The following is a 20,782-nucleotide window of genomic DNA, read 5'->3' as shown; positions in this document are numbered from 1 at the left end:
CTAAATTACAAAAAAAGGCTGTGAGAAATGTAGCTTTTTCTCCTTTTTTCCATTGTTTCCTACTCTGCCTTCCCAGTCTCCCTTACCAAACGGCAGGCTCATTTGGCACTGTTCTAGTGTAATCTGTTGAGAAAAACAAGAACACAGTTTCTATCTCAAGTTTGAGTTTTCCAGGATCTGCTATTGCCACATCCCTTCTTGTTTGAGTTAATCACAAGGGTGGGGACCCAGGCCAGTTCAGGACTTCAACAATTACTCCTCTTGCCTCACACCCATAGGGCCACTCTATAGATAAAGTAATCATCGAACGTGTCTCTCTGACCAACCTTGGGACAAGGAAATGTCAGTGGATAAAAAGAATTGGGACCCTTGGTTCTTTATATTGCTTTCAAAAACTAAATATGCTTTGGGTTCTATAAGATGTAAAAAATAAAATAAAATCATGGTTTAACTTTTATTTTGAAAACTAAGCAGGAAATATGAGAAAAGGTTTTCCTCAAACTAAAAATGTTTATTGTTGTGGGTTTTATCCAAGAAAATTCCCTCCAAAAAAGGTAATGCATCACAGTTCTTATGAGAAAGATTTTTATGTGTTTCTTTAAAAAAAAAAAAAAAACTTTAAAAAATGTCATTGCTCTTTATTTAAAAGCACAAGCTATTAAGTCAAGTATCCACTCAGTTTGGCGACATTTCTAATGTACCATTCTGTCTTGCAGGTTCTGTGTGTTGTCTTAAAAAATGCCTTTGCTAAGCATTGAATTTGTAAAAGCAGGGTGGATTTAGCCAACCTCTAAGCTCGAACAGAGTTCCAAAATCAATTTGAGATGTGACGTTCCAGGGAACTGAACCCAGACTGCTAATCTGTCCTCCTGCTTCAGTTGTACTTCTCCCATTTACAGCTTTTCTTCATTGCCTTCTCTTTAGAAATTGCTCTGCGTGTAGAAGGTATCCATAAAACTGTTTTTATTTCTCTTGGCATTCCGTATTCATGTAGGGTTGATTTTTCCAAATATATATTTCAGCAATTTTTGCTTCAGGTTCCCATGAAAGTTTCCTATGATTGAACAATGGGTGAATAGAAAGAACATTGTGGGTTATTTTGCATATAGGTTAGACAAAACAAACTTTTTGCCAATAAATTGTTCTCTCCATTTTCACTTAGTTCTTAGACTGCAAGGCTGCTGAATGTTTAGGCTTCCTCCATAAACACAGCTCATGTCTGGATCATGGAAGCAAACTAACCATACTTTGATTAAAAATTTAATTAAGTGGATCTTGAAATTTCTTGTCACAAGAAAATAAATTTTGAAAAAATATATATTCACAGTAAGAATTGTTTTACAACACAAAGTAGAAGGCCATCTATTGAAACTTAAATAGACACAAACAAAAATAAGAAGATACATGATTCAGATAAACAAAAACTAATCAAGCCAAAAGTTAAATCATTTACTTAAAACATGAAAGAAACTGATGATGCTACTCTTCGGGGTGAAAACAGAAGTCTCTGTCTTTTTATCTCATTCCATCTACCACCACCTTCTACACCTCCATGATGCCTTTCCAGCCTTTCTGTTTTGGCAATTTTTGTAATAAATTGAGAAAGCTGGGAGTATAAATTAGTCATTGCCAGTGATTTTATTTTAAGGCTTTAGGCAACTTCGTTTTACTTGTAAATCAACAATCTCTGTGGACTTTTAAATTAGTAGAGTGAATTGAAGAGATTATCTGTCATGCTAAGAAAATTTAATTTGTGCTAAAATTTTGAAAAAAATAATCTTATTTGACAAGTAGTCGGCAATGCAAACCTTACGTTTCCTTTGCATTTACCTTTAATTGAACAGTAAATCCATTTATAAAACACATAAATTAGAAGTCATATTTTCTTGCAAAAATGCTAAGAACTTCCTACCCATAACTCACATCTTTTGACTAATAGAAAAATCCATTGAAAAATGGTATTCAATGAAAGTCACCCAACCCTCTTCAAATTGTTTGCTGTCTTTGCAATTAATGCCTATAGCTAAATTTCTTTCGTTAAGGAACTTAGTTGAAAATAACTTCCTTTACTCTTTTATCATTTATGGCGTGGTTTTCAGATCTTTAATAATGCATCTATTTCTCCTGGAGGTAACCAGTTACACAACCTTTTCTGAAATTGCCCCAATCTGAGCTAAGTGCCCTTCATATGGCTTGACATAGGAATCTGTGATAACCTCTAATTGATACAACATTTAGCTCTCGGTATTGCAATTTATTTATTTTTACTTATATGTTTCCACAACTGGCGGAAAGAGTCTGTGTCAGTCAAGGTTCAACTAGAGGACCAGAACCAGGATAACCTACATCTTAAAGCATTCGTTGCAAGTAATTGGCTTAGTTGACTTGGGTGTCTGGCAAGGCATGTTTACGTCTGTAGGGCAGGCCTTCAGGAAGTGCAGTCTGGAACTTTAGGGCAGAACCTGAAGCTTCAGTTACAAACATAATTTCTTCGGGAAAATCTCAGTTCTGCTACTATGAAGCCTTTCCATGGATAGAATAGGCCCACCCAGATTATCTGGGGTAATTTCCTTTACTTAAAGTAAGTGGATAATGAATAGTAATCATGCCCTCAAAATATCTTCATAGGAAAACTTAGATTATTGTATATGTTAAATAACTAGACTATAACCTAGCTAAATTAACAAAATAATAAAGAAATAAAATAAATCGACCATCACAGGGTCTGCATTTTTCCCTAATTCTCATAATAAAAATTTTCAAACATGCAGAAGAATGGAAAGAAACTTATAAGAAAAACCCACAGATTCCTCTAGACTTAAAATATGTTAACATTTTTGCAAGTATATTTTATGTGTGTGTATATTTTTGAAATTATTTGAAAATATATTATAATCATCAGCATGCTATAATTTTAATAACTTTAGCATGCATCTCCTAAGAATGACATTCTTCTACACAATTACATTCTCTCACAAATAAATTAACAAATATTTTATGAAATCATCTACTAATGTGTTCATAGTCAAAATTTCACAAATGTTCATAACAAGAAAGGAAAAATGGAGAAATGAAGGAATAGAGAAATGAAGAAAGCAATAAACAATGAGGGAATCTTGAGGTTTCCTTCTAAGACTTAAAGTTGGCTAAGGGATGCATATCTCTAAAACACCTTTTACTTTATTTTCCCTATGAATCTGAGTTTAATGTTAGGTAAGCTCGATGTAAAATAGATCTGACAGAGAAACAGAGCAGTGCCTCCAACCCCCTACTCGCACCTCTGAGTTTCTCAATAGGCTGTCAAGTAATACATATATTACATCTAAGTCTGAGACATACGCTTTCATACTTCATGCATTTCAAGTTCTAAGTTTAATTAAAGGTAATTCCTAGAAATCAGTTGTTGAGTCCCTACTATATACCAGGCAATGTGTGATAATGAGAGAGACAAGTAGATTATGTCTTAATAAGTTTAATTATGTTCTATACCAACCAATGCTATAAATTTATTTTTATATCATATACTTTAAGAACAGCATTACTTGAGTAAACAGTTATTTTAGTGATTGGATTAAGTAATCTGCTCATTTTTTTACAAGTGTGCATACATTTATTTTTAGATGCAGTTATAACTTTGAAAAAGTTGTCAGGATATCATTTTTCTATCAATGACAATTTGAAAAGGTATGAATGTTTGAATTATTATTATTATTAGTCTTGATAATATGAGTATGTTGTGTCTGTAATATTGGAAGTAATTTCTATTTAGTGCATAATTATATTTATTCTTCATTCAAAAAAATGCTGGACGACTATCAAGTTGCTTAATAGAATTCAAAATTAGTGTTAAGACGTAGCCCTTTGATGCAGAAGGATAGGCAGATTTGGGGTAATGAGAATTGGAAAGATGGAATAGAAAGTATCAGGTAAAACTTGGTGAATCAATATCACATTTCTGTATCCACTAGGCTGTTTCAGCTCTCTTCTTCATTTAAACTTCCTTTTCACAAATCCTCAGCTCCTTGCCTGCCATGAGTTAAGAATTACGTGGTTTAACAATCCTCCATCTGGATGTACTGGCATTTTGAGGAGGAATTCCCCTTAGACATTCCTTTAAAGATAAAAATTGTATGCATGACAAAACTCATTTTCCTCTTCATCCATTTAATTCTACACGATGTTTACACACTTACCCGTTACATAAATCCAGTTTGAAATGGGATTTGAAGAAGGATTACTTCAAAGAATGTTTTGTAATACATTTCAAAATGGCAATTGATGACAGAAATATTTGCTTAGCTAGATAGGTTGGTTCTCTGGCTATGGAGAACATTCTGTTGCTAAGAGGTAATTTCACTATATAGCAAGAGCTTAAGAAAATAGGAAAATAAATAAGCATTCTAAAATTGACTGATTTCAACCTCAGTATTTTGTGCCAGGATTCTGAGATACAAATGAATGGGATGTTTTGCTGGACCACTGGAGAAAGAGTATTTATCTTATTTTGCAATCATACCTGGATTTTCCTATTGGAAAAAAAGTATAATCAATAAATACTATCATCTAAAAAGTTAAAAAAATTGATGCCAAGCATTATCTTAGTATGAATTAAACTAGTTTTGCCATCCGTGGCCAAGAAAATTGTTCTTGCCATGGAAAAGGAAATAAATAAAGTTGAAAGCAGGGCACCTAATAAAAAATATTAAAAGCCTAATAATTCAGAATGTATGCAGAATGTGAAATACTTATACTGCAAATCACTAGGATTATAGCTACTAATTAAATGTGAAAAAACACAATAATCATTATTTTACATCCCAAAGTATTTCTGCTAAAACTCGAAATGCTGATGTACTTCCTTCTCTATGTACACACTCTCTCTCTGGATCTCATCTAGTCTCTTGCTTTTAAAAGCAATATACCAAGGAGACTCACATTGATAATAACAATCTGCTCCTCCTCTCTGAACTTCAGAAGTATACATCACTACCCATGTGGCATTTTGCTTAGTTCTAATAAGTAGGTCAGCTTTACCATATTCACTCCTCATTCATTTCCCAGTCATGATAAATGGTATCATCATCTGCCCAGTTGTTTATCCAAAAATCTTAGAAATCATTCTTCATTTCTCCTTATCCTTCATTCTCACCTTTAATCTATAGACACATCTATAAGCACTGTTACTAAATCTACCTGCTGCCTTGTTCTACTCTCTGCTGCCCTTGCTGTACTCCAAGTCCAAGTCTCCATACTGTGCACATAGACAACTACCATAGATTCTTACTGGACTTCCTCCTCTCAAATCCTTTTGTCCAGAAGCAAACAACATGGCTTTACAAATATTCAAACTGGATCATGATATACCCTTGTCTAAAACCTTGCCATAGTTTCCCATTTCACTTAAAATGTACACCTTTGTAACGACCACAGTCTGATAGGGCCTGGCTCCTGCCTAACTCTGATTGCATGCTATGCCAATTACACTTTGCTCCCTACAACCACATTGGCTCTCGATCTAGGTTTGCAAACACACCAGGTTTGCTTCTACGTAAGGGTTTTTGCACGGGTTGGTTTTCTCTTAGCGATCTCCATATGATTGCTTCCATCTTGCTATTAAGTTTCTGTTCAAATTACAATCCACTCTAATCACACAGTTTGAAGAAACTGCAATGCTTACTTTTAAATTATATTGCTCTTTTATCTTTTATTTTTCATATGGCCTACCACTACTTCAAAATATCTTATTTATGCATTTATCTGTTTATTTTCTGTCTCTTTATGACTAGAATAATATCTTTCTATTTCTCTCTCTATCTCTCTCTCTCTCCCTTCCCCCCAATCAAATTGTTCTAGAATCTTAACAAACCTTGAATATCACTTATGGAGTTTTAAAATAATCCATGCCTCAGTTTCCCCATCTATTAAAAATGAGGAAAATAACCTTAAACAATCTTGCCATATTATTATGTCAAACAAGTCAGGCATGTGCCAGGGGGTAGGGGAGGCTGGGGGAAGGTCAATGGGGAAAAAAGGGAGATATATGTACTACTATTTGTAATACTTTAAACAATAAAATAAAATTTAAAAAGTATTGCTGAATAGAAAGAATTGCTATATAATGAGAAATTGCATTATTCTCATGTGGTATGAGTGTGGATAAAATCACAGATCATGGCAAGTTTTTTTTTTTTCTATTAGAATATTTTATGGTAAATTCTGAACTGTAGAGCTCTGTTATGCACCTATCATCTTTCACTAATTAATCTAAATTTCTATATGATCTTATAAGCAGGTGACCCCAAGTCAATGCTTAGTATCTGCACTCAAATAATATCCTTAGAAATGTTGGATTGATTCAAGTTAGTTCATAATGCATGATAACCCTTAAAAAAAGGCAGGTAAGAACTTGCTTCCCTATGCTTTTTTTCCACAAACATGTCTTCACAATCAATTTCACTCTGATAAGAAATACTCAGCCCCAACAGGAGGCACACGAAGACATTACAATCTTTAAACTTCATTATATGCATCTATATAAATGGATAAAAAACACAAACACTACTAATAATAAAGCTGTTACGTAAGCAGCAGAAGTCTCTGATGTATTTACTTTTTTAAAAATATATTTTTATTGATTTCAGAGAGGAAGGGGGAGAGAGAGAGAGAGAGAGAGAGAGAGAGAGAGAGAGAGAGAAACATCAATGATGACAGAAAATCATTGACTGGATGCCTCCTGCACACACCACACCAGGGACTGAGCATGCAACCTGGGCATGTACCCTGACCAGGAATCAAACTGTGACCTTCTGATTCATACTAATACATTGATGCTCAACCACTGGCCATGCTGTCTGGGCTGGTCTATTTACTTTTAAAATAAAATTGAAGCAATTAAACTCACAACTTTTTTAGATGTCTCCTATTCTACTACAGATTAAATAATTGTAGGTCAGTTGGGATTGGTTCTTAATATTGATCTTCATAAATTGAAATTCCAAGAATGTTAAACAGCTGTCATTCATACAGATAACTTAAGACTGTAAAGTTGAAAGATGTCAATGCCCAAAAAATTACTGAAGTGTATTAAATAAACTGAAGAAAAAAATACATAAATAGACAAAACAAATCGTTGCTAATCATCATTCTCAGCCTCATAGATGACCTTGGAGATATTCTACCTCATGGCATCTGTTTACAAGGAAAAACGATTAGTTTTTACACACTGACACACACATTATTTTGTAAGCACATTGGGTAGCTTTGGGGTTAGATTATCTTATATAACATATTTAGAAGTGAAATGGCAAAGTCTTTTCTGCTATTTTCTTCCTATTAGTTTCCAAAATTACACCAACATTACTGTGAATTTTTGACTTCCTGCAATTCATTTTTTCCTCCATCACACAAATCACTTTAATATAAAGCTTCTAATGAAAGAAAGTTGGCGCTGCAGTGCAGCTGAGTGGAGCCCTTAGGATGTGACAAGTATAAATCAGTGGGGACACGCGGCCGAGCAGCATTCTAAGCACATGTCATGCGCTGACCTTGCAGCGCCCGGTTCTATTTCTGCTACCTCCGGTTTCTATTGGAAGGAATTGAAAATCCTGCAGTTGTGCCAGTGTTTATTTTGGTGGTCAGCAATCAAGTGGCATTAACACGGGAAATAAAGAAGTGGGTTTTATATTATGGTCTAGATTGTTCAAGCTTACAAGAATTTATTATATTTTTTGAACAGCCTTAAATATTTTTATTTTGTTTTGGTTTTGACAAGTGGGAAGTAAATTCAGAAACCCTAAATATTAGTAAATGTTTTATGTGGGAGTTCAAAACTTTAGAGATTAAACAAGCTATGAAATATATAGGGAGTGGGGAATGCCTGGAGGAAGTCTTAGTTCCATATTGTGGTCCATTAATTGTAAAAATATCCCCAATTATTCACCTCCTGGTATGGCACTTTTCAAAATTCCTCCCATTAAGTGGTAAACTTTATTTAACAATCTTTGAAGATGTGCTGGCCTTATGACTTGCTGTGTCCAAGAATGCAGCAGACATAATATTGTGCCAGTTTCAATATTAAGAGGCCTTACACAATTCTTCTCACTCTTTTGAAACTCTTTGTATGCTATGTGAAAAAAAATTTTTAAATATATAAAATAAAAAGAAGTAATGGGGGGAGCAGGGAGTCCAGACTGGCATGCTGGAGAATAAGAAGTCTAGTGGCAATGCTATCCTAGACCTTGCTCTAACCCTGGGGTGGGCAAACTTTTTGACTTGAGGGCCACAATGGGTTCTTAAACTGAACCGGAGGGCCGGAACAAAAGCATGGATGGAGTGTTTGTGTGAACTAATATAAATTCAAAGTAAAGGAGGGGAGAGCAAGAGAACCCTCCGCTCTTTTGGCTCCGCGGGCAGGATAGAACAGCCGAACGGGCCGGATCCGGCCCGCGGACGGTAGTTTGCCCACGGCTGCTCTAACCAATGCCATCTTAGACCAGTGGTTGGCAAACTCATTAGTCAACAGAGCCAAATATCAACAGTACAATGATTGAAATTTCTTTTGAGAGCTGAAAACCAACTTCTGCGCATGGGACATGAAGTTTCAATCGCACTGTACATGCGTGCCAGCACGTGGTATTTTGTGGAAGAGCCACACTCAAGGGGCCAAAGAGCCGCATGTGGGTCGCGAGCCGCAGTTTGCCAACCACTGTCCTAGACCAGCTTGCAACCAAACAACCTCCAAACATGTGACCCAGCCCAATCAAGATTAGCAAAACTGCTTTCACAACCTGCAGCTAATTGCAGATACGTGTGTGTAGTTCATTCCTAATTGACCCAAGACTCATAAGCAATAATTAATGCTTTGCAGTGAGTTTTATTGTGCAGCATTATTATATCAGCTAGAGGCCCAGTGCATGAAATTCATGCATGGGGGTGTGTGTCGCTCAGCCCAGCCTGCACCCTCTCCAATCTAGGACCCCTCGAGGGATGTCCGACTGCCCATTGGACAGTGGGAAATCCCTCTCACAATCTGGGAGGGAACTGCCCTCCCCTGCTGGCCACCTTGTGGTGGCCATCTTGTGTCCACATGGGGGCAGGATCTTTGACCACATAGGGGCAGCCATCTTGTGTGTTGGAGTGATGGTCAATTTGCATATTACTCTTTTATTAGATAGGATAGAGGCCTGGTACAAGAGTGGGCTGGCTGGTTGCCCTGAAAGGTGTTCCGGATCAGGGTGGGGGTTCCCTTGGGGTATGGGGTGGCCTGGGCGAGGGGCCTGTGGTGGAGGCTCTGGGATGTGGGATTTATTTATTTTCTATAATTGGAACTTTGTAGCCTTGAGGGGAGCCCAGGGCAGGCCAGGAAGTTTGGCTTCCTCCATTGCTGGGGAAACCCAAGCCTCCTGCTTGCTCTGTGGCCGGCCGCCATCTTGGTTGAGTTAATTTGCATACTTGCTCCTGATTGGCTGATGGGTGTGTTTTGTGGGTGTAGCGGAGTGATGGTTAATTTGCATGTTTCTCTTTTATTAGTGTAGATACATAAATGATTTGTGTGAAAACACCTCTGAGAGCCCTAGCTCTTTTGGTCAGTGGATAGAGTGTCAGACTGAAGACTGAAGGGTCCTTGGTTCCATTCCAGTTAAGGGCACATGCCCAGGTTGTGGGCTCTATCCCCAGTAGGGGGAATGTATGAGGCAGCCAATTAATGATTCTCTCTCATCATTGATGTTTCTATCTCTCTGGTCCTCTTCCTTCCTCTCTGAAATCAATAAAAATATATTTAAAAAGCAAGAAATACACAGAAAATAGGACCCAGTTTGTAACTGAGCTTAGGTAGAAACAGGGTAATTAACCATGGGACATCAAATGACATGTGACCACAACTGTCCATATTAAGAACCAATCCCAACTGTCCTACAATTATTTAATCTGTAGTAGGATAGGAAACATCTAAAAAAAGTTGCGAGTTTGTCTAAATTTTATTTTAGAAATAAATACACCAGAGCCTTCTGCTGCTTACATAATAGCTTTATTATTATTTGTATTTGTGTTTTTTATCCATTTGTACAGATGTTATAGTAAAAAACCCACAAGATCAGGAAGACCTAACAACAGTGCATTTTAGGAAAGAAACGGTATATTGGAGATCAGTCTCAGAAGGCAAAATTAAGCTACACAGCATAAAGTACAGTAATTTACATCAAAGTTAAGTGAACATCACATATTTGGCTTTGAATATTTAGATTGCCAGTGCAAACAGCAGCCTCACAAATTATTTCCATTCTATGGGAAAGTTTTCTATTAACTTTCAGGTCATATAAGCAAAACATTATTTATACCTAGCCAGAAAAGCACTATTTAGCAGATATTCAGAGCATTTATTGAATACTTATTATGTGCTAAGCACTAACTACAAATCATAAGACATCATGTTTTTTATTTTAAAAAAAAACTATTATGTTACATTCATTGCCAGTTTTGAGGGTTTTTTTTTCTTTTTCTAGAGAAAATTTTTTCTCAGTTTAATAAATGAAAGTTGGATGTTTGCCAATTTGATTACTATTAAGGAAGCCCCACTAGACTAATTTGCCTTTGGGGGAATGGGCTGAGAGGAGGAATTTGACACATTTCTTACTGTTATTGTTTCCCTGACAACATTCAACATGGGTTGAATTTAAAGTCACAGAATATCAATTTACAGTGACCAACAAATGCAACCCCCATAAATTCAAGAAAGTTAAAACCTTGCACAAGAGTATTATGTATCTCTAAGCACAGAGCACCCTGATGTGTAGACAGCACATTATCATAACACAGGGACTCTTAATGTCTTTTTGCTACTATCCTTCCTTGAGGTTCCTACTTAGACATTCCCTTCCCTCTTAAGAAGACGAGTAGTTTGACAGAGAATTCACTGCTCACTAAAAGTGATTTATATTCCAGAGTTGGAGAAGAGAGGAGTGGGAGAAGTTCTGACTGCTGAAATGCGGGTGAAAATAATGTAGATCATTTTATTAAAGCACCTTGTTCTCTTGTTTGATGTCCACATTCAGTGTGTCACCAGGGAACATCAAGAGTCCTCAGGACTTTGCAACATTTGGCAGTAGTAGGCGATACCAGATTGAAGGCTTGACCCTTGAAGCTGGGAAGCGCACTACTGAGGGTTGAGTATCTGCATTGAACTTTGTGGGGCAAGGATAACTTGACTCTCTGATGAGTTCTGGGACATTATATTTTACACCCATTAGCCTCCCCTGATCATTAGAGCTAGTGTTTTGGGACAGTAGGTAAGGTTTAAGAAGCTTCCTTATCTGTAGGCTCAGTGCAAACAGCTGAAGAACAAAATCACTAGTTACCTGTAAGGAGGAGTATTGAAATTATTAAAAAAACAGTAAAAGAAGTGATACACCTGGCTTTTCCACCACAAGAGAGACTCTCAGTCCCACCAGTTCATCTACCTACCCTTTTCCCAGATTCAGGTTCCTGCCTGTTTCCTATGGGATAGACATAACGATAACTCTTGGGCTTCCCAAGTCTAGTCTTGCTCTGCCACCACTATAAACTGGGGAAACTCTCATGCTCTGCCTTGGCTAACGGGGAAAGACTGCCCCACCTTTACAGTAACCTGAGTGGACCCGGAGAATATCTGATCCTCTGACTGCCCAGGGGGCCAAATAGCACAAGCTGAAAATGTGGGCAAGCCAATGCTTCGGGAGGCAACCTTAACCAATTAGAAACAGGATGCCAAATTTTCTTCTTCAATAAGATCTTAGAAATGCAAATATAAAAAGCACTTCACCAAATCAAGCAAATAATTTTCCATAAAACACCCATGTTTTCTTGTATATAAATAGACTAATTTGGAAAAATGACACTAACATAAAATCAATGTCTCAGTGAGTAAAGGACAATTTTCTTGTGAATAAGCTCTTTGGAGCTAGAAATAATGTGAATAATTTCAAGCTGAAGGGGACAGGTGCAGTTTTATACTTCTGGTAAATGTGTGGCTTCTGTGCTTTTAAATTAGCATTGTGACTTTGAAGCCACATTTTGACTTAACCCTGGAATGTTCTAAAACAAATCATGGCTTAGGAAAGTCAAAATTATAGAGAAGCAGTTGTGTGTTAAACAAATAAACGAAACATTAAAATATTCTGTATTGACAAAAGTAAAGCATGCTAGCTTACTCAAGTAAAACACAGCTTAATGATTATGAGTGTAATCATGGGTGTGTTTGTGCATCTTCAATTCCACCAGAACTTTGGCTGCTAAATAATTCCCCAAGAAATATGTCTAAGTTTCAGTTAAGTGATCTGTTTATATGTTTGCTTTTGCTACTAGACTGATCAGAAGCACTGTAAGTTAGAGACTGTTTATATATTTTTTTCTTTTTTAAACATTAACATTGCACACAATACCCATTAAATAGTAAGGAATCAATAAAGATAGTGACGCTAATTCAAGAAAAAATACAACCACTTAAGCTGAAAATTAATTACTCAAAAAAAGAAGTATTGTGAGAAATAATTTAAGGATTAGACATTTTATTCATTCATTTTCCAGCATTTTTTAAAATTGGGTACTATAAAAATGTCTTTCAGAAAAAAAACTATGAAGGGATATTCCACACGGAACAATACACTTAAAAACATCATATAATGATGCAAAAATATAATTCTTACGTGTAAAATTATTTTCATCAGTGTAACATAAACTTTCATGGGAATAGGATCACTTGAGGACAAAGAATATTGGATTGCTGCAGAACCATAAATTACAAATTCCAACCAGTTGACAGATTCAGCCTAAAAAGAGGAAAATGCAAACTCAAAAGCTCAAAATGTAAATATGTTGCCCAAAACCATTAAAAATCAGTTTGCATGATACTTTCAAAGCTGCTTTTCAGAAAGGCTATTTGTTAAGTAGATGGTATTGCTTACCCTTTGAAGCCAGTTCCCAGGGAGAAGAGGCTGCCCTTCTATTTGCTACGAAAATAAAAATAAAAACACATTTATTTCACGTTACTGCTTAGAGTTGTCCCACATCTGCACTAAAGCTATTTACTGAGTGATTCTAAACCTTTCTATATGAAGCTATTGCTGTAGGAATCTCTTCCCGGAGCATTCATCTCTGAGAAGAATATCACTCAGATTTAGCAAGCAAGTCAAGAGGATAGCACAGGGTCAACAGATTTGGAATTTTTCTGGTCATGAGATAATCAGTGAGGCTCTATGAGCTCTTGGGTATGAGTTCATTTTGGAAATATTTGTCCTGTGCTGGTTATTGAGTAATGTAATAATCTAATTTTGGGGAAAATCACCACACACTACTCTCACTCATTTATTGTCACAGGATTTTGATATAGAGCCCTCATTTTGTACAATGCTGCAAGCATGTGTGTGTGTGTGTGTGTGTGTGTGTGTGTGTGTGTTCGGTGAGGGAAGAAGACTAAGTTATAGACTTGGACACGAAGGGACTGGTGATCTCATAGAGAAGATGGCCCATGAGTCCAATTACCAAGGCATTATAGAATGTTCTGAGAGCATTGATATCACTCAAGGCTCCTACTCCTCCTTTCCCTCTAAACATCTGTCTCTTCTCTCTCTTGGTTCAAAGTTCTATACTGCGCCCCTGATTGTCAGAAGTCTGAGACATAGATAACCTGTTTCAAATACAACGATCTCCCTTTCAGGTCTCTTTGTTAACCTACTCCCACTGGAACTCTTTTTTAGCTTCCCTTGAATTTAAAGTTTATTAACTCTCTTGACGTTGTCTTCATCCAACTGCTTTTTCCTCTTTGTGTTACAGCCTAACAATCTTTCCATTACTTTTGTAGCAGTACTCAGTCTCTTTGAATTTTGCAATTCAGCAAGTCTGCCAAAACCCCCACCCAATTCAATAACCACTTTCACTTTGCTTGCACCTGTAAAGCTAAACATAGCATATTGGTACCAGTGTGAAGTTACCTTACTCTAATCTTAACAAAGTTCAGACAGGCTGACAATACTACGCTGTTTTTCTGCTTGATAGCCAAAATATATATTGCAGTTTTAGCACATTACCCCTCAAACTTATCTTGTTGTCCAAAAATAACACTCTCTCTCTGATATTCTATTTCTCCTTCTGTTTCTCATTCCATTATATGTGAACACATCTACCTGATTATCTAAGCCAAAAATCTAGGTCTCACCCATGACGGCATTGTCTCCCTTACTTGACAACTTTAATTAATCAAAAGGTTGAGTCAATTCAGGTGGATATTTCCATCTACTTTTCTCCACTCTTACCACCTGGTAAAGCCACCATCATGTTTTGTAATCATTAGAACAGAGTCTCAACTCATAGACCTGCTTCCAATCTTGCTTCTTGCCAAAGCATTCTATGCACTGCTGCCTCAGTGAATTGAAAATGCAAATTTGCTCATTATTCTGTTTTGCTTAAAGCACTTCAATAGTTTCCCATTCTATTTAGGAAAATATCAGATCTCACTATGACTTATAGGCGTGTTATCATTTGGCCATGCATACTTAACCAGTATCATTTCTTTTTACTCTCCTCCCTTTTGCAATTTATATCTGGCAATAGTGAAATACTTTTATATATTTTTAGTTAACTTCTTGGACTACACCTTACTATTTCATTATTCTAAAATTTTTCTGTAGCTTTCTCTTTGGCTAGAAATTCAATTACCCATTAGATTCATGAAGTCTTCCTTAAAGCACATTGTCCTCTTATCAGTATACCAAACATGTTTGCTTCTAAATTATTGCCTAATAACCACACTCTTCACTAGACGATGGGTTCTGTGAAGGGAACCTGGCCTCCCCTTTATTCAAATGATTCTGGGTTTGTAAACTGGCTCAATTCTGGGAATTGATTGAGAAGCTGTGACTTTGTTTTTTCAGGTCAAGTTCACTTGACCTAGAACTTTTCTGTTTATACAAATCAAGTAAGAATGTCATAGGCTCCCTATCTATTCCACTTCTAGGAACACCTCGATTAACTAGCCAACGCCGTAATTTTGCATGAGTCACACTATTCTGATGGCGGGGTGACTCTGCTTCCCATTAGTGCAACCGCACCCACCTTGTCTTTGGTGATGGAGAGCTGCCACTTGGCTCCTGCCACCCTGGATCCAAGTACTCCCATTGCATTTAGTTTTTCCAGTTGAGGGGCTGTAGTTCCCACTGTAAGGTCTGGCTTACAGGAAGGAGTGGATACGGAGCTATTCAAGGATGCTGAGGCTCCCTTCACAAACTTATTTCTAAGATAAAGGTGGCCTCCAAGGCACTCAGAGAAGCTTTTAGGTCACTTTTGTAGCAGTATGGCTAGAATTTCAAATCCCTGAGCGCATGTTCTTGTTTCAGCACTTTGTCCAGCAACATTAGGAGAAACAAATCAATGTCATTATATTCCTTAACTTTCCAAAAATGTTTGAAAGTATCATAGACAGGGTAAGTTAGCTCCTTGCTGCTTATGCCTGGTTGATTAGGAGTAGCCATTGTAGATATTTTGTAATCTCTATAAACAGTTCATACCATGGACTGGTAAGTGATCTTTCCTACTGGGCATAGAATCATTAGCATTTTAAAATGTAGTCAAGCCAAAACCGGTTTGGCTCAGTGGATAGAGCATCAGCCTGCGGACTGAAGGGTCCCAGGTTCGATTCCGGTCAAGGGCATGTAACTTGGTTGCGGGCACATCCCCAGTGGGAGGTGTGCAGGAGGCAGCTGGTCGATGTTTCTCTCTCATCGATGTTTCTGACTATCTATCACTCTTCCTTCCTCTCTGTAAAAAATCAATAAAATATATTTAAAAAAAAATGTAGTCAAGTTAGAGAATCAATTCCAATGACCCAAAACTAACTCAGAAAACTCATTTTTAAAATTCTGCTCCTCTGAAACGGCTTTCAGTACCAAAATCTGCAGTAGTCAGGGCTCTTGAGAGAAATCCTATATAATAAAGAGGTAATATGCAAATTGACCGTCACGCCCTCACACAAGATGGCCACCCCCATGTGGTCACAAGATGGCCACCACAAGATGGCTGGCAGGGGAGGGCAGTTGTGGGTGATCAGACCAGCAGGGTAGGGCAGTTGGAGGCGACCAGGCTGGCAGGGGAGCACATAGGTGTCGTTCAGGCTGGCAGGGGAGTGGTTAGGGGTGATCATGCTGGCAGGCAGAAATGGTTAGGGGCAATCAGGCAGGCAGGCAGGCGAGCGGTTGGGAGCCAGCAGTCCCGGATTGTGAGAGGTATATCTGACTGCCGATTTAGGCCCGATACTGACAGTCGGACATCCCCCAAGGGGTCCCAGATTGGAAAGGGTTCAGGCTGGGCTGAGGGACACCACCCCCCCCCCACCCCATTTTATGAATTTCGTGTACCAGGCCTCTAGTAGAATATAAATGTGTATGTAGAAGGAGATTTATGAAGGGTTGGCTAACATGATTATGGAGGCTGAGAAATTCACAGTCTTCCACCAGCAAGCAGAGGGCCCAGGAGAGCTGGTGTTGTTCTAGCCCAAGCTCTTAGGCCTGAGACCCAGTGGCGCTTATATGTAAGTTCCAGTTCAACTCCAAAGGCCCAAAAAAGAAGATCGCTTATGTCCAAGGGCAAGAGAAGATGGATATGCCAACTCAACTCGAGAGAGTGAATTCACCCTTCCTGGGCCTTTTGTTCTATTCAGGACCTCAGTAGATTAGATGATGCCTACCCCCATTGTTGGGGACAACCTTCTTTATTCAGTCCATGGATTCAAGTGCTGATCTCATTAAGAAACAGCCTCACAGACACACCAGAAATACACAAAGTATCATATAACAAATACTGAACTACTTTAAAAAGTTGTTACCAAACTGGTTTCTTATCTTACCGAAATATTAATAGTTTTTATAGAGTAATTCAAATGTCTTCAACAGAACTTTCCTCTCCATAAGCATCATGCCTCTCCATGCAATAATGTGAATGTATGATCAGCTTCCAAAGTATTGCTTGATAAAGAAAGAAATCACAAATTCCATGTATTAACATTTACTTAATTCATAAGTGTTAATGTTCTATTCAGCATCCTGTTTATTTAAACTGATGTTTTATGCAGAGCAAGACTTTTTGTTACACAAAGTAGTGTTGACTGCATTTTGGTGCAAAGTCCATATTTGAGAAACTATTCCAGAATCTTTTCTGTCACAAATATTGTGCTATCAAAATATACTCTTACACAAAGCTTGATTTCCAAACCACATTGGTTAACCACTTGTAGCTTTATACAGTTCAGATCTAGTCATTTAAATCAAAATGAAGAAAAAATGCCATCTATCAACATCATGTTGAAAATGCTATATGCTAAAAGAATTATCAGGTTAGCAGTATCAGTGAATTAGTCTACTTTCAATTAAAAACACTTTGATGGCTTTAATTATTCTGTGAGTTGATTTTCTATATTATTACCCAGTCCCTGAATATACAATATCACTTGAAAGTGATATTTGATTGACCTCCTACCAAAGACATTGGTTTATCAAGCGATTATCTTTAATACCATATTTCACTGATGTGTCGGCAATTGTATGTTTTGTTTAGTCTCAGCAACCCAAAGTGCTATTTTACAAGAAGCCCACATGGCACCAATATTTACATGTGAAATGTTAAACATCTGTTTCTGTCAGCTTTTTAATTCAATAGTCTTTTTTACAAATACCTTTTTTGGTTTTGAACATATTTATTTATATGTTTTATGTAAATACCAGTTAAGTTTTGATGATTACATTCCTTAATTATGAAATATATCTCCACAGATAATATATTGTGGCTTTAGCACATTATCATTAAGTATGGTTAAAAAACTGATCTCAATATATTAGGGATTGAGTGAAATGAGTATGAACTCTTGATATTCAGATATTCATAATGACTTCCATTGCCATCATTTGATGTACAACTACTAAAGCATTCACAGAAGGTTCATGTCCTCTTAATAAGATCAAAGTAACTTATTTTTCCCTATGTAAATTAGGAGTAAAGATAAAGAATGAAAATCATATTGCCTCAAGATAACATAATGTTAAAATATAATTTGAAAATCATGTGTAATTAGAAATGTAAATGCTTCTAAAAATAACAAATTATAAAAACAAACAAAAGCTTACATTTTCGCAAAATTTTACATATATTTGGATTACAGTACACAAATAACCTCAAAAGATCACATATTGCAATGCAGTCCTAATATATACCAGGGGCCATCATGATCAAAACAACCAGACAGACGACCAAACAGCAGGCTGCATGGGGTGACCAGGCCGGCAGGGGGGTTAGTGAGGGATGAACAAACAACTGAACAGCAGGCTGCATGGGGTGACCAGGCCAGCAGGGGGGTTAGTGAGGAACGACCAAATGACTGAACAGCAGGCTGTGTGGGACTACCAGGCCAGCAGGGGGGGCAGTTGAGGGTGATCAGGCCAGTGGCAGGAGGGCATTTGGGGGCAAGCAGGCCGGCGGGGGGCAGCAATTGGGGGCAACCAGGCTGGCAGGGGGTGAAGTTAGGGGTGATCAGGCCAGCAGGCAGAGGCAGTTAGGAGTGATCAGGCTGGCAGGGAGGGCAGTGAGGGGTGATCAGGCAGGCAGGCCGGTGAACAATTAGGACCCAGCAGTCCAGGATTGTGAGAAGGATGTCCGACTGGCAGTCAGATATCCCCCAAGGGGTCCTGGATTGGAGAGGGTGCAGGTTGGGCTTAGGGCCCCCCCCCCATGTGCACGAATTTTGTGCACCGGGCCTCTAGTCTATATATATATAAAAACCTAAGCAACTGTTAGGACTGAAAGACGAAATTACTGGTTGCTATGATACACACTGACCACCAGGGGGAAGAAGCTCAGTGCAGGAGCTGCTCCTTGGTGGTCAGTGTACCCCCACAGCCAAACTCCCGTGATCCCTCCCCCCAAAGGACCCCACCCATGCATGGATTTGTGCACAGGGCCTCTAGTGCAACTATAATATGCTACTATAAAATAGAGGGATCTCTTACCTTTTGGGACAACATGGATAAACCTGGAAAATATTATGCTAAAGGAAATAAGCCAAACTGAGAAAGACAAATATCACATGATCTCACTTATTTGTGGAATCTAATGAACAAAAGGAATTGACCAACAAAATAAGACCCAAAGCAGAGAGGCATGGAACAGACTGACATACCTCAATGTGGGGTTGGGGGACAAGAAGAAATAAACCAAAGAATTTATATACTTACTCGTGGCCCAGTGCACGAAATTTGTGCATGGTGTGGGCGGGTGTCCCTCACCCTGGCCTGCACACTCTTCAATCTGGGACCCCTTGAAGGATGTCCTACTACCGGTTTACAGGGATCGGGCCTAAAGCAATGATCAGACATCGCTCTTGGAATCCGGGACTGCTGGTTCTTAACTGCTCACCTGCCTGCCTGCCTGCCTGTTTGCCCCTAACCACTCTGCCTGCCGGCCTGCTTGCCCCCAACTGCTCCCCTGCTGGCCTGCTCCCTCCAAACTGCCCCGCCTGCTGTCCTGATCACCTCCAACTGACCCCCACTGACGTCTTGCTCACCCCCAACTGGCCCCCCTGCTGGTCTGCTCCCAAATGGCCCCGCCCCCCACCAGCCTGATCACTCACAACTGCCGTCCCATCCTAGCCTGATCACCCACAACTGCCCTCCCCTCTTGGCCTCTAACCACCTCTACCTCAGCCCTGCCACCATGGCTTTGTCCAGAAGAATGTCCGGAAGGTCTCCTAGTCTAATTAGCATATTACCCTTTTATTAGTATAGATAGAGGCCTGGTGAATTGGTGGGGGCCGGCTGGTTTGTCCTGAAGGGTATCCCGATCAGGGTGAGGGTTCCCTTGCAGTGTGGGGCAGCCTGGGCAAGGGGCCTGTGGTGGTTTGCAGGCCGGCCACTCCTCCATGGGGTGAGGGACCCTGCTGCGGGTGGGTGTGGCCAGCCTGGGTGAGGGGCTGAGGGCCGTTTTCAAGCTGGTCACACTCCCTTCAGGGTGGGGGTCCCTGCTGGGGTGCTTGGCCAGCGTGGGTGAGGGGCTGAGGGCCATTTTTAGGCTGACCATCCCCCTTCAGGATGGGGGTCCCCGCTGGGGTGCCTGGCCAGCCTAGGTGAGAGGCTGATGGCTCCCAGCCCCTCCTTTTTTTCTTTCTTTTTTTTTTCAGAGTCTCCTTGAGCAGAGGCCAGGGCTGGCTGGAAGCAGGTATCTGGGATTTATTTATCTTCTATAATTGAAACTTTGTAGCCTTGAGAGGAGGCCAGGGCCACCTGGAAGACTGGGTTGCCCCTGGCAATCCAGGCTCCTAGCCCCTCCTTGAGCAGAGGCCAAGGCAGGGTGGAAGCAGGGATCTGGGATTTTATTATCTTCTATAATTGAAACTCTGTAGCCTTGAGTGGAGGCCAGGGCAGGCCAGGGCAGGCGGGAAGCTTAGCTTCCTCCATCACCAGGGGCAACCCAAGCTTCCTGCTTGCTCCAGCTCTGTGGCCACCACCATCTTTGTTGGGATAATTTGCATACTCACCCTGATTGGCTGGTGGGTGTAGCAGAGGTACAGTCAATTTGCATGTTTCTCTTTTATTAGTGTAGATAGGCATAGCCCATGGACATGGGCAATAGGATGGTGAATACCTGGGGGTGGGTGAGTAGCGGCTGGGAGGAGGGGGGTAGGGGGGAGAAAAAGGGAGATATCTGAAATGCTATAAACAATAAAAATATATTTTTTAAAAAGAATCAGTAGAACTGTGATAGCATTATTGTT

Source organism: Plecotus auritus (genome assembly GCF_963455305.1).
Source record: "Plecotus auritus genome assembly, chromosome: 2".
In the NCBI taxonomy this organism is placed as follows: domain Eukaryota; kingdom Metazoa; phylum Chordata; class Mammalia; order Chiroptera; family Vespertilionidae; genus Plecotus; species Plecotus auritus.
The sequence above is the reverse complement of the archived record's forward strand: the minus strand, read 5'-3'. Positions refer to the sequence as shown.